This window comes from Nicotiana tabacum, chromosome 8 (assembly GCF_000715075.1).
Source record: "Nicotiana tabacum cultivar K326 chromosome 8, ASM71507v2, whole genome shotgun sequence".
NCBI classification, from domain to species: Eukaryota; Viridiplantae; Streptophyta; class Magnoliopsida; order Solanales; family Solanaceae; genus Nicotiana; species Nicotiana tabacum.
Window position 1 is genome coordinate 49,567,788 of NC_134087.1, and position 11,460 is coordinate 49,579,247.

At 34.7% G+C, this 11,460-nt stretch overlaps 1 long non-coding RNA gene across 1 annotated transcript; it reads right to left on the reverse strand.

Moving 5' to 3' along the window:
• Positions 1 to 224: 224 nt before the first annotated feature.
• On the reverse strand, positions 225 to 4,531 carry LOC107770350 (uncharacterized). Its single transcript, XR_001644590.2, has 3 exons — positions 4,282 to 4,531; positions 1,797 to 2,232; positions 225 to 471 (listed from the first exon to the last, which is right to left on the reverse strand). It is a non-coding gene; the product is annotated as an uncharacterized LOC107770350 (long non-coding RNA).
• Between the last annotated feature and the right edge of the window lie 6,929 nt (positions 4,532 to 11,460).

Below are 11,460 nucleotides of genomic sequence, written 5' to 3' on the forward strand. Positions count from 1 at the left end.
ACGGTTTTCATGACCTATTGCGTTGGTTTAATATCCTATCAGAATGGTTTTCATGATCTATTGCAACAATTTACATTATATACTTTAATATCCTATCAGAATGGTTTTCATGATCTATTGCAACAATTTACATTATATACTGAAACACATCTTGTGGCCTATTGCAACGGTTTTGATAGGCTAATGTAACAGCTTAATTGAAACAATATACACTAGAATTTATATAATTCTCAAAATGAAACTATTCATTACCATTCACAATCCAAATTAATTGTCCAACAAGCTATATAGAATATCCATAAAACCAAAATACGCCTCTAACCCAAGCTGCATAGATTTTACAAAAGTTTCCAAAATGTTTGCTAACAAAAGATTCCTAGAACATCTAGAGTTTCAGCAATAATTTAAAAACCTTCTTAAGTAAAGTCTAGAACTTCATCGCTTTCGACTTTCTTTTCATCATTTCTCCACCTACAAAAAAGGATAAATAAAGTCATTACCTTCCAACGCTAGTTGACAATTCAAGCAAGCATAAAAGGAAAAGACATAAAATGAGTGTTAAAGGGGAAAATCATAATGGCCTTTCCAGTTCCATCATAAATGACCCTGGCAGTTCAACGATTGTCCTCACAATTCATAAGCAGAAGACAATTATCACTAAAGCAAACCTTGTATAAGTCTCACTAGGTGAAAGCAGTAGATAAGTAAGCTCAACACCAGTCTAATGTCCTAAAAATGGACACTTTTTGTATTTCGTTGAATTGAGTTAAGTAGCTTGTGAACAAAGTGCATAACAGCTGCCCACTGTGGCTAGGATTCAGTAGCCACTTTTCCTGTACTTGGCTGCTCAATGAGAAACCGAATGAATGAGCCACTCGACAAGGCTAAATAAGTATGCCAGTAAAAATGTAATTGGTTAGATATTACTAGTTATGTTGCTGCCTGTATATCTTATATGTGTAAAATCCAATTCTGTTTAAATTCGATATAGCCAATATAAACCCTTCGTACACTAAAGTTACACTCAAAATATTAAAGCGATCATCAAGAGTAAAGTCAAACCGCTAATGTGTATAACATATTTATATACACTAAACTAAACAAGTTCAAAAAAGAATTAAGACTAACCAAAGAAAGGAAAAGTACGGCGAATCTAAGAAATTTTCCACAATTGAAATTGGATAATCTGTGAATATAAAAATATCATTAAAGTAAAGCAAAGTGTATATCTAAATAAGTAGCTTTCTCTAATCTCAGAGCATTTTGTTAAATTTTCCTTGAAAACAATCTGAAATGTGATGTAAATCTTCTGGAACTATTAACTTTGAGCATAGCTATTCAAAATGCTAAAAGTTTAAAACTCATAGGTCTCCAGACCTTACAAGTTCTCCGTTGGATCACTAATCAATAAACTATACAAGATAGTTGAGATGAAGATCTGTTTAAAACTCACAATAATAATGTCGACAAGGCAACACAAAAAGTTTTGCATCACAATAACAGAACTGACGAGGTAACCAAAGAACTATACATCAACAAAAATCCAAAAGAGAAGTGGTAAAAAGAACTATAATGACAAGACTATCAAGGCAAAGTGAAGAAAAGATCAAGATTATCAGAGAAAACCACACAGCTATGTGTGTGCATGAAGCGAGACCACTCAATTGCACGAGAGAGAGAACAAGAACTAAAAAATTTATGAACACGGATTAAGTGCAGTGGTAGAAGAAATAGCAGAAGGAAGGAGGAGAATAAGAAAGAGAAGAAGAGGTTTAACATTTTGAGTAAGTACTAACCAGATCGTTACTACCGGTAGATAGAAGATTGATTAGTTGAATAACAGCTTGTTCTGCAGAGTAAGTTTATCCAGGTGAACGAGCACTAAAAGCGAACATGTTAGGATCAATCCGTAATCCTGGGTTCAGACGCTGAAGTTGTGCGACGACGTTAATTGTAATTCTCTTTCCATAGCATCCTTTTGTGCATTGAGCTTTTCCTGCATTCTTTAATGAATCCTACATTCTATTTCTTCAATTTTTTGCTACATCATCTCATCAGTAGGAACTTAAAGAGAGTCCAATATCTCCCACTTTTGTAAGTCGGTCTTGGAAACCCCACATGCATATAATTTACGCGGCGTGGATGCTCGGGTCCTATGACTGATGCAAATGCATCAACTGATTGACCGACATCTTCACTTTGTTGTGTTGATTGTATCTTTTTCATTTCAGCCTACAGACCAAATTCAAGAGAAGATAGTTCAAGTATATAAAATTGAATCAATGATTAAGATCAAAGAAATGATATGGACATTCTTTAAATTAGAAACGTCATGCAATTTACTAAGTATATCTCCATATAAAGCCTTTCATACTCTGCCAATTGAACTGATACTACAACGATCAAAATAATGACTGTTTATATTAGTAGTAAAGGTACTTGATCATATAGAAAACTATTTGGACTGCTAAATTAAATATTAAAAGTTGGTTTTCCATATCAATATGAGATAACTTTTGTCAACCAACATATTTTCCCATCGCAGTTTATATCTATATGACAGTTTATACATAATTATTTTCTATTTGTGGTCTTAGTTTCTTTATTCAAGTCATGAATCTGTTAGTAACAGATAAGAGCTTACAATGGTAGAAAGCTCTTTTGTATGTTGTGATTTTTTTGAACTTTTGTCTCTACTGCTACTAATACTACTATTATTACTCTGCTTGTTTTTTTTTGGTATGTCAGTGTTTGGATGTGTACAAAACTTAAAAAATGAGCAATTATCATTGAAACAAGCTAGGGGCATATAAACCAAAAGTAGCCTTAGAATCTAGTGGTTTTCAATATATCTTGTTGCGCATCTTTCTCCAAAGAGTTATAAAAAAATATGTCATTAACGGCAAAGTGAGATGTTAAAATCAAAAAAAGTGTAAATCAAAATGTATTACTAAAGAAAAGAACATAAACCATATAAAAAGGAGAATACAGAGAATAATTATTGTTACTTTATGCATGGACCCCCTTAAATTTGTCCGAGTTTTCATCTAGAAACTTAATTTAAGCCTATGACCTATTGAACACCTGACCTATAATCAAACTGTGTCAACAAAACATAAGACGCTTGCATGGCAGATGACTCGTGTCTCACTAAAAATGGAGCTACAACAAACACTTTTGTCAAAAACATAAACTGGAAAAATGAAGAGAAATAGGACTTATTTAACCATTTGAACATTAGGACAAATAAACCTTGGGAAAAATAATTTACAATCTCAGAAAACAGAAAAGATCAATGAAGTAGTGATTACAAATACTAGTAGATTCCATGGATAATAAGAAGATAATGAAGAGTGGACCTTTTAGATCAATAGAGAGAGCGAGAGAGAGAGAGAGGGGAGAAGGAATTAACACTGGGCTTTTTCATTTATTTAATATAGAATGAAAATCATTTTTGTTTGTTAGTATGAAACGAGCAATTCAAACAATAATTCAGTCCTATTTGGCCTTTTTCCTTTTCTGTCTCCCATAGAAAATCCAGAAAGATCAATGACATTTAAGAACACTCTGACTGATCAATCAAAGTTTCAGGAGCAACAATTAGTAGCTGAATTTGGAATAAAATGATAGTTTTGAAGCATTTTAGAGTTTCTTGAGATCTATACACTATACGTATTGCACAGCCATCACCCCAAAAGAAATGCATCATGTCCAATTGCGAAAAGCACCGGCATCCACAAAATAGAAAATTTCCACATCGCTTTAACATTTTCTAGCTGTATTCTACTCTCTTATGTACATTCTTTTGTGTTTTGCTCCTTGTTACATCTTCTTCGACAATTTACTTAGTAAGTGTCATCACTCCAAAAGAAACTGAAGCTTAATACATAATCCTACATAACATTTGTTAGGAACCCTACAAGCAGGCCACTAATTTACAGCCAAATTAAATTATGACAATACGACTATCAATTAATCTACACCAAATTATAACAAACAATAATATGGAATCTAGTTAATTTCATTAGGCAAGTATATCAAATTGGTAATACAACTTTCAGTTTTAAGATACAGTGGCAAGACTAGATGCCCAAAAATCTTTGAGAATACCCAAAAAAAGGCCTAAAATACCGAAGAAGAAAAAGGAAACAACTTTTCACTTCTCTACCCTAAATGCTTGGATAACGCAAACACAAATTCATAAGTAAATTAAAATCGAGTAGGAGAAGCTGTAAAACTATCGCAAACACTAATTTACTACAGACAAAAAGTAACACATACTAAAAACGAGCAAATTGAAGAGTGCGTCGGAGAGCATAGTTGTAGAGGAAGAGGACAAAGCCTGGAAATTAAAGTTTGGGAGGAACGCTACTCTTGCAAAGGGACCACAAAATGCGAGAAGGATCAAAGAATTAGGAAGAAAAAATTTGGGAAGATAGTTATCTATTAGGGATGTTTCTTTGCCTAAGAGAAATTTTGTGGGTATAGTCCGTATAAATATTATCGATTAGGGATTTTTGCCTTTGAAAAATTTGGCTTGTGTGCTTTTTGGGAAAAGAGGAAAATTTAATATTTATATTACACTATTAAGGTTTGGCAGGTTTCAGAAAATTTTGGGAAAAAAGTAAGGAGTGTTATAAATATATTATGGATGTTCATTTAGTACTCCGTTGTAAATAAACTTCCTGAAGAAGCTTATCCATATGAGACTCCGCCGTAAATATGTTTATCTATTTAGTACTCTATTGGAAATAAGCTTCCTGAAGAAGCTTATCACTTCGGTACCCGGTTATGGATAAATATTACCCCCGGTAGAAGATTATCCATACCGGGTATAATAAGCTTATCCATTCAGTACTCCATTATGGATAAACACTGCTCTCAGTAGAAAATTATCCATATCTGGTACAGTAGCAGATTACACAACAACTTGTAGTAGCAGCTTACACGACAGCTTGTAGTAGCAGCTTACACGACAGCTTGTAGTAGCAGCTTACACAGCAGCTTGCGTAGCAGCTTACACAGCAGATTGCAGTAGCAGCTTACACAACAACTTTCTTTTTTCTATAAATAGAAGAGATTTCAGTTCATTATGTACATCAATTTGAATTCGAATAATATAACAGTTTCTCTATATACTTGTCTTTATTTTATAGTCTTTATTTTATAACACGTTATCAGCACGAGACTCTGCCATCTTGAGCAAATATTTTGAAAGTATCTGAGGTAAGAACTTTTCTTTTCCAAAATAATGTCAAATCTTTCTAAACTTGAATTTGTTGCCCTAGACATATCGGGCAAAAGCTACATGTCTTGGGTGCTTGATGCTGAAATTCATCTTGATGCGATGGGTCTGACAGACACCATCAAAGACAAAAATCAGACATCAAACCAAGATCGTGCCAAAGCAATGATATTCCTACACTATCACCTTGATGAGAGACTGAAAATGGAATATCTTACTGTTAAAGATCTAGTAAGATATGACCACTGTGGAATAATTTAAAAGATAGATATGACCACCTGAAGATGGTCGTTCTTCCACAAGCACGATATGCATGGACTCATCTAAAGCTATAAGATTTTAAATCTATAAGTGAGTATAATTATGTTATGTTCAGAATTATTTCCCATTTGAAATTATGTGGTGATAATATTACTGATCATGATATGTTGGAGAAAACTTTCACCACTTTTCATGCCTCGAATATGCTCCTACAGCAGCAATATCGAGAGATGTGATTTAAAAAGTATTCTGAACTTATCTCACATCTTCTTATAGCCGAGCAACATAATGGGTTATTAATGAAAAATCATGAAAGCCGACCTACTGGTTCTTGTCCATTCCCTGAAGTGAATAAGCCGAACTTCCACCAGGCTAAACATGGAAAAGGTCGTAGCCCCAGTCGTGGTCATGGTCGTGGTCGGGGAAGAAACCTCAATCATGGTAATAATAATGCACCAAAGAAGCCTCCTCACCACAAGCAATGGAAAAGGAAGGAACAAAAGCATGAAGCGGTGCAAGCACCAAATGTAGAAAATGCATGCTATAGATATGGAGGAAAAGGGCACTAGTCACGTACCTGTCGTACGGTAAAGCACCTGGTTGAGCTTTATCAAGCCTCCCTGAAAAAGACAGAGAAAAATGCTGAAGTAAATTTTATTTCTGAAGATAATTTAGACTTCATGCATTTGGATGTAGCTGATTACTTTGCACTCCCAGAAGGAGAAACAAGCCATGTAATCGGTAGTGAATCTGTAAAAATGTAAATATTTTAATTTTTGTCGTTTGTAATAGATAGTATGGTTATATAATTGTTGTACATAAATAAAAGTTATGCTTTGATAATGATGTTTACTATAATATATTTTATTTATGTCCTTTTGAAGAATATGGATAATTCTCAAATTATATTTGGATCAAAGACAAATCATGAAGATAATTGTATTATTGATAGTGGAACAACTCATGCCATATTCAAGTATCAGAAATACTTTTCTTATTTGCATAAGAAAAAAGCAAATGTTTCAGCAATTTCTGGTAATATAAGTTTGATTGAAGACCCCGGAAGAACCATTATATTTCTGTCTAAGGGAGCAAAACTTAATATAGACAATGCATTATTCTCCTTCAAGTCCCGAAGAAACTTGTTGAGTTTTATAGATATCCGCCGAAATGGGTATCATATTGAGACAATAGATGAAATGAAAAGGGAATATCTTTGTATTACAAAGAATATTTCTGGCCAGAAATGCATTGTAGAAAAGTTACCAACTTTATCTTCTGGCTTATACTATTCAAAAATTAGTACAGTTGAAGCACACTCTATCGTAAACCAGAAGTTTACGGATTCAAATACTTTTGTGCTTTGGCATAGCCGTTTGGGCCATCCTGGATCAATAATAATGAGACGAATTACTGAAAATTCGAGTGGGCATCCATTAAAGAACCTGAAGACTCTTACAAATGACGAATTTACTTGTGATGCTTGTTATCAAGGCAAAATGATCACTAGACCATCACCAATGAAGGTTGGCATTGAATCCCTTACCTTTTTAGAGCGTATACATGGGGATATATGTGGACCTATTCACCCACCAAGTCGGTTGTTCAGATATTTTATGGTCCTAATAGATGCATCTTCAAGATGGTCTCATGTGTGCCTATTATCATCTCGCAACCTAGCGTTTGCAAAGCTATTAGCCCAAATAATTTGATTAAGGGCACAATTCTCATATTATCCTATAAAGGCTATTCGCCTTGATAATACTGGAGAATTCTCATCTCAAGCTTTTGATGATTATTGTCTATCAGTTAGGATAAAAATTGAACATTCTATAGCTTATGTTCATACTCAAAATGGCCTTGCAGAGTCATTTATTAAACGCCTGCAATTGATAGCAAGACCACTACTTATGAAAACAACATTGCCCACTACTATTTGGAGCCATGCTATCTTGCATGCAGCATCACTTATACGTCTCAGACCGACACATTATAATAAATATTCTCCATCATAATTAATTTTGGTCATGAACCAAATATTGCTCATCTACGAATTTTCGGATGTGCTGTATATGTGCCAGTAGCACCACGACAGTGCAGTAAGATGGGACCACAGAGAAGGACAGGAATATATGTTGGGTTTGAATCACTGTCTATTATTCGTTATCTTGAACCATTGATAGGAGATTTATTTACTGCTCGATTTGCAGATTGTCTGTTTGATGAAACAAATTTCCCACAATTAGGGGGAGAGAAAAAGGAAATCAAAAGAGAAATTGCGTGGAAAGTTTCATCATTATCTCACTTTGATCCCCATACCCCTATATGTAATTAGGAGGTCCAGAAGATCATCTATTTACAGAATATAGCAAATCAAATGCCAGACGCATTTACTGATTTGAAAAGGATAACTAAGTCACATATCCCAGCAGAGAATGTGCCTATCCGAATTGATGTCCCAGTAAGACCATCTACTAGCATGGGAGCTAGTGAACCTAAAGCACGCCTGAAGCGTGGTAGGCCTTTGGGTTCTAAGGAATGAAATCCTTGAAAAAAAATCAACAAATGATCAAAACGATACTATGAAGGGATCTTCTAAAGAGACCCAAGATTTGATTAGTTCTGAGATTCCTGAAGAAATCAATGAACCCGAAGCTCATATGAGTGAAGAACTTTTAAAAGGTTCGACCGGTGATGGGATTAATTTAAATCGATCTGAAATAGTGGTGGATAATATTTTTGCATATAATGTTGAACTTAATATTATGCAAGATAGTGAGGATCTTGAACCTCAATCTATCGAAGAATGTCGACAAAGATCTGATTGGCCAAAATGGCAAGAGACAATTCAATCGGAATTAAAGTCACTTAAAAGAGAGGTTTTGGACCAGTAGTCCAAACACCTGCTGGTATAAAACCAGTTGGTCATAAATGGATTTTTGTGCAAAAAAGGAATGATAAAAATGAAGTTGAAAGATACAAAGCTCGCCTTGTTGCACAAGGATTCTCACAACGACCTGGAGTCGATTTTGATGAAACATATTCGCATGTTATGGATGCCATAACATTTCGATATCTCATCAGTTTAGCACTACATGAAAAGCTTGAAATACATCTAATGGATGTAGTTACAGCTTATTTGTACGGTTCACTTGATAGTGAAATTTATATGAAAATCCCTGAAGGATTTAAAATGCCTGAAGCAAAATCTCAGGAAATGTATTCAATCAGATTACAAAGATCTTTGTATGGTAGTAAAGCAATCTGGGCGCATGTGGTATAATCGCCTTAGTGAATATTTGCTGAAAGAAGGTTACATAACTGATGTTATTTGTCCATGTATTTTTATAAAGAAAATGACATCAAAATTTGTTATACTTGCTGTTTATGTTGATGACATAAATCTTGTTGGAACTCCAGAAGAGCTCCAAAAGGCAATTGAATATCTTAAGAAAGAATTTGAGATGAAGGATCTTAGAAAGACAAAACTTTGTCTTGGTCTGCAAATTGAGCATTTAGCAGACGGGATTTTTATCCATCAATCTGCCTATACAGAAAGGGTCTTAAAACGCTTTTACATGGACAAAGCGCACCATTGAGTACACCAATGGTTGTTCGATCACTTGAAGTGAATAAGGATTCGTTTCGACTTCCAGAAGAGGACGAGGAACTCCTTGGTCCCGAAGTACCTTATCTCAGTGCAATTGGTGCGCTAATGTATCTTGCTAATGCTACAAGGCCTAACATAGCATTTTCTGTTAATTTACTAGCAAGATATAGTTCTTCTCCTACACGGAGACATTGGAACAGGATTAAGCATATATTGCAATATTTAAAGGGAACTCTTGATATGGGTTTGTTTTATGCTAACAAAGATAGTGCAGATCTTGTTGTAATGCAGATGCAGGTTATTTATCTGATCCCCATAAAGCTAGATCTCAAACTGGGTACGTATTTACATATGGAGGTACTGTAATATCATGGCGCTCCACAAAGCAATCTATTGTTGCTACTTCTTCAAATCACGCTGAGATAATAGCTATTCATGAAGCAAGTAGGGAATGCGTATGGTTGAGATCAATAATTCATTTTATTCGAGAAAAATGTAGTTTGGAATGTGAGAAAAGACCCACAATTTTATACGAAGACAATGATGCATGCATAGTCCATTTGAAGGGAGGATTATAAAAGGAGACAGAATGAAGCACATTTTACCAAAATTATTCTACACACACGATCTTCAGAAAAGTGGTGACATTGATGTGCAACAAATCCGTTCAAGTGATAATCCAGCAGATTTATTCACTAAATCTTTGCCAACTTCAACTTTTGAGAAGATTGTATACAAGATTGGAATGCAAAGACTCAAATATTTAAAACAAAGTTTTCATCAGGGGGAGTAAAATACGCGATGCACTCTTTTTTCCTTACTAAGGTTTTCTCCCATGAGGTTTTCCTTATAAGGTTTTTAATGAGGCACATAACAATGCGTATTACTAAATATGTGTACTCTTTTTCCTTCACTAGTATTTTTTCCCACGTAGTTTTTCCTAGTAAGATTTTAATGAGGTACATTATCTTTTAATGAACATCCAAGGGGGAGTAAATATATAAATATATTATGGATGTTCATTTAGTACTCCGTTGTAAATAAGCTTCCTGAAGAAGCTTATCCATATGGGACTACGCCGTAAATATGTTTATCTATTTAGTACTCTATTGAAAATAAGCTTCCTGAAGAAGCTTATCACTTCGGTACCCGATTATGGATAAACATTACCCCTGGTAGAAGATTATCCATACCGGGTATAATAAGCTTATCCATTTAGTACTCCGTTATGGGTATACATTGCTCTCGGTAGAAGATTATCCATATCTGATACGGTAGAAGATTATCCATATCGGGTATAATAAGCTTATCCTTTCAGTACTCCGTTATGAATAAACATTGCTCTCAGTAGAAGATTATCCATATCTTGTAGCAGCTTACACAGCAACTTCCTTTCTTCTATAAATAGAAGAGATTTCAGTTCATTATGTACATCAGTTTGAATTCGAATAATATAACAGTTTCTCTCTATACTTGTCTTTACTTTACAGTCTTTATTTTATAACATGTTATCAGCACGAGACTCTGACATTTCTCAAAAACTGTGGCCTAAGATAGCTCTATTGGGACGGTTAAAACACTTTTGCCCAAATAATCCCCTATGAAAACGATTAAAAAGCAATTGGAACGGTTTGATAGCTAGAATGTACCCATAGCAACCAAACCATATTGCAATGGTTGTAACCGTCGCGATAGATGTACTATGGCAACGGTTCCCTAAATGTTGCCCAAAAAAGTGTTGCCATAGGCCCATTTTCTAGTAGTGTCTCTTTACTGGTATGTCCTAGTTTAAATTTAAAGCCTCAACAACAACATGCTCCTCTTACTGTTTCAGTTTCTCTTATTTCTAGTATGCTTCTACTTGTGGTTCTATTGTGAAACTTGTAATTAAGTTACATTATCAGCATGTTATTATGTTCCCCTTCCCTTTAGATTAATGTATTCCCTTATGTGTGTTTCAAAGCATGCCTTGTCAGTTGTCTTTTACTTAATGTGTACTTACCATCTTATGAATCCCAAATCCTATTACCCCCTTTCTATGTGTACTTCCTAGCTGGTTCGTGATTATGCCAGTATCAACTATTTCCGAGCATGTCCAAACCAGTCCTAAGACCCTTGCTGGTTTATGTGTTTGCAGTCAGATGTCTGTGAATCCCAAACCCCTTGACCCCTGTGTGACTACTGAATTCATTTGGATTCTGTAAACTAGCTGTGTGTGATCCTATCCTGAAGTGCTTGAACTTTGTTTACTACTGCAACCCTTTTTTCAAACCATCTCTGTTGCTTTACTAATTGCTTTCAAAACAGACTTTCAAATCCAATCTTTAATAAACCTCTTTCAACT